Raw genomic sequence first — 4,511 nt, forward strand, 5'->3', positions numbered from 1 at the left:
TTTGGCTTTTTTCGGTCTTCTGCTTCTCGCAGGCTTCTTCTTCTTCCCAATAGATTTTCTCTTGAAAGTAGAAGCTAGCTCAGCAGCGAGAACTGTACCCCTTGAACCTTTTCAAGGCTCCCTCAGTTGTCACCAACATATTCAACAATTCAAGCTTGGTGCATTTAATTTTATTCATATGGTAGTTTACAACAAAGTGCCCATATGAAGATGGCAACGATTGTAGGATCAAATCCGTTTGCAAATCCTTGTGCATGATCATGCTAAGCTTCTCAGGCTCCTCAAGATCTTTGATCATGGTCAAACCATGTTCATGGACGGACTATCCATCGCGCATCTTGGCTTTGAAGAGCCGTTTGGACACTTCAAATCTCGCTGCGCGACTCTGTTCACCATACAACTCTTGTAGGTGATCAAGTATATCCTTGGCGGTCTTCATGCTCTCATGCTGGCATTGTAATTCGTTGGACATGGATGCCAAAATGTAGCATCTAACTTTATTGTCGTCATCCTACCATTTTGCATGCGTCTCACGCTGCTCATTGGTTGCATGGGCTGGTAACACCGGGAGTTCATGGTCAAGAACATAAGCTATCTTTTCGCAACTCAAGACAATCTTTAAGTTGCAGAGCCAATCTTTGTAGTTTGGTCCGATCAACCTATTATTATCTAGGATTCGAGCTTCGGGTTGGAAGCCATTGACATCTGCAGAGAGTAAATATTCTAATTCGAAATTTGTATTTGATATTAATTTGTTTTAGGGACTTTTAAAATAAAATTGGATCAAATCCTCCCACTATTTTTTGGATCTCTCACACTCCCCTAGTAAAGATACAGAAAACCGCAACTTAGGATTTCGAGCAGGATGCTGCGGTCCTACCAATCTACATGTCACCTCATCTAACAGTTATTGGAGACACATAGACGATGAGTATACAACTCTTGTACAATGCTTCGTAAGCAAATTGAGCTAACCTGATCTCCAAGTCATAAGGACCTCACCTAACAGTTATTGGACCCTTTCCTTGGTTAAGTCAGACCCATCGTATATCCCGCAAAAATAAAGGTGTGATTGGATCCTCACCTAACAGTTATTGGAGCCCAACCCGATCTTTACTCCACAACATCTCATGTCAATAGAGAGGTCCAATCCCCCGATGCAACTAGCCCACTGTATCCAGCCGAAACTAATCAACGCCAGAAAGATCTTAGCAACTCTACTACGATGGAAGACCAATCGACTTAATATTGGGTAATCAGATCTTAGTTATCCAACTTTGAGCTTTTCATAGAAGGCAATCGAACAATTGGCCAGGTAAACAGATGGGAGGCTCCTCTTACTCACAGAGTAAGGTCCTAATTAAGTAACCACCTTTGAACTTTTCTAGACACTAATTAGATCAATTAATCAAATATGGCTAGCTCAATGTATTCTTCACTCTTGATTGATTTAGGAAGGTTTTAGGTCTCTTGGGATTTACATCTAATGTAACCATCTACCCCATACCATATGTCATTCGATTTACATCTTATGTAAATGTCACATTGGTTCAAGTTTACATCCTATGTAATTATGAAATCCTTTTATATATTATGTGATTACATCTTATGTAAATGACATAATTGTTTCAGTTTACATCTTATGTAAATATCCTATTGTTCAAAGGTTTTATTTACATCTCATGCAAATAAATTTGTTTAACTAATACATACATCTCATGCATACATTGTTTTAAACATAACCTTAAACAAGTATAAACATTATGATTACTACATGCATCTCATGCATAATTTTTCAGATCTATAACTTTTAATCTATTATGCTTTCTCTAAATTTCAGATCATGCATTAATTGATTTTAAACATTGTAATCTAATTGCAATTCAAAAATAATTTGCAAGATCAAAACAAATAAAAATCTGCAAGGTGAAAATTTCAATAACCTGAAATTTCAGCACGCAGAAAATCCAGCAAACATAATTTTTTTAAAAATCAAATTAAAAATATGGTAATCAATCCTTAAGTCCTAATGATGCTTCCTAGAACTATGACTCTGATGCCACTATTGAGATACGCCCCGTGCGATGCGACATTCGCAGCGAAATTCGCATGGGACGTCGTTCATCACATGAACGCACCTTGGATCGTAGAATTCAAAAAATTTTCTGGATCCAAATCCAGAAGATCTTTGAACTCATTAGAGAGGGAAGATTAGGATCTGAGGAGGGTTGATTAAGATTCATAAATTGAAACAAAAATCAGGAGCAATTAATTTGAAGATCTCATCTTCACAAATTTCTGCAGGTGTAGAACACCGCAGCCTGATGATCTATCTAAGTTCCTGGTTAAGCCGCACATATGTCTGGCCTCTACAGATATCCACACGAGGATCTAATCATCTGAGATAAGGCCTTACTGGAGTGCTAGCTCCTTGCAAAGACCTTCCATGACTATCAAATAGATTGGAAGATAAAAATCTGCAGCATACCTTGTTTGAAGAAGAACCCTTTCTACTTCAATCTTGCTCGCGATGGGCGAAGAGAAGGATGATGCTTTTACCGTGGAACTTCCTTGCCTTGCTGCCGTGGAGGAAGAGGATGAAGACCCCTCTTGCTGCTGTGGACAAGGAGGATGAAGTAGGGCTCAAGGCGTGGGAAGAAAGGACTCTCCTTTCCTTGGCGTATGGCTCTCTCCTTTTGATTCTTCTTCTCTCTTTCCAACGCCTTGGAGGAGGAGGAAGATGGTCTTCTCCTTGCTGCCGTGAGAAGAGGAGAAAGCTCTCCTCTTGCTGCCATGGAGAAGGAGGAGAGGAAGAGGGTGGAGGCGTGGGAAGAAAATCATTAAGAAGGCTCTCACACGCCTCCTATTTATAGATGAGGGCCCTAGGGTTTTTCAATTCCTAATCATATTAGGACTTGATTAATCTTCAAATCCTAATCACATTAAAACTTGATTAATCCCCAATTCCTAATCACATTAGGACTTAGGCTAACTCCTAAACATATTAGGAGAATTAATTGGGAGCATGTATCCTACGATGCCATGTGGACTTTAAAGTCCGTATAGTGTGAACACGACTTAAGTCATATTCATCCTACGACGACATGTGGATTTTAAAATCCGCACAAATCTTGGTTTAATCAAATTGACCCAATCATGAACCCAAATCAATTTGGGTCGAACCTAATTTGATTTGGCTCATTAAATCAACCCAATTGCAATCCAATTGCAATCAATTCCACTTAATTCTTCTTCCATTAACTCACTGACACTTAGTGGGTTAATTCAATCACCAATCATATTGATAATTGACTTCAATTGAGATTCTAAATCACAATTATGATAGTCTAACTAATTAAATCCTCTATGTGTGTGACCCCGTAGGTTCTATTCTGACTGGTAGTGAGACATATTGAGATCTCTATCTCAATATCACTGAAACTCTTTTTAGTGGACTGAAACTATTTCAGTTCTACTCTCAGGGTTCACTGATCACCAGGTGAATGCCTTTAAGTCTCACAATCTACTAGTGACACCTAGCAGTATGTTGTGGCAACCCAAAAGAATGGAATGTCTAAACCTCTCGGTGCAGTTAGCGTATGATACAGTCTCTCTATCATGAATTCCGACATGATGGAGGTTATAGATATCTCGTCAAACCCCATTGTCCGTCATATGTTAAATTTATTCAACTTCCAGTTCGAGATATGGAAAATTCTTTTTCCAAAATATTCGGCCAGAAATTTATCGAACTCAGTCTCATAAATCACATAGGATCACTCCTAATCTATCAAGGTCGATAAATCCCATCTAGATGTAACCCTATTCCAAATTGAACCTACTGCAGCCAATTCGCACTACAAGGATCCGAATGGCTAGGGCCCAAGTTCACATGCTCGTCAAACTACAGCAATCTCATAGTGAATAGCTGAGGTATCGCAGGTCAAAGGACCAGTCATACAACTACAGCATAAGTAGTCACTGACGAATGGATAGACATCCATGTGACTACTTTCTTTGGTCATGCTCAGTACCTTATTCTCTAATAAGTACTCGCACAATCACTCCAATGTCTCTATACCGTGGACTCGAGACTCGTCCATCTGACTAAGTGATCCATGCACTAATCTCGGTGGATCGATCACTATCCCTCATGATGGATCCATCAATCATGAGCATTTAGAAATTAATCCCTAATGATACATGCCTCAAATTCTCAACTCCTTGAGAATATGTGTCATCATCTATTAATTTCTTGGATGATTCATGGACACATACAAACATGAATGAAAAATAAATTACCAAATCTTATTTATTAATAAGAGTCAAATTACAAATTTATGCCCCAGATTACAAATATACGTCAGCCACATTGGCTTTTAGGGCATACTTCTAACAATGTTGTCAAGTATAAGGGCACCCCGAGCTCGAGTCGGGGCGTGTCGGCGAATATAAAGGCACCCCAAGCTTGGGTTAGAGCATGTCGGCGAATATAAAGGGCGCCCCGAGCT

The sequence above is a fragment of the Phoenix dactylifera genome, unplaced genomic scaffold (assembly GCF_009389715.1).
Source record: "Phoenix dactylifera cultivar Barhee BC4 unplaced genomic scaffold, palm_55x_up_171113_PBpolish2nd_filt_p 000140F, whole genome shotgun sequence".
NCBI classification, from domain to species: domain Eukaryota; kingdom Viridiplantae; phylum Streptophyta; class Magnoliopsida; order Arecales; family Arecaceae; genus Phoenix; species Phoenix dactylifera.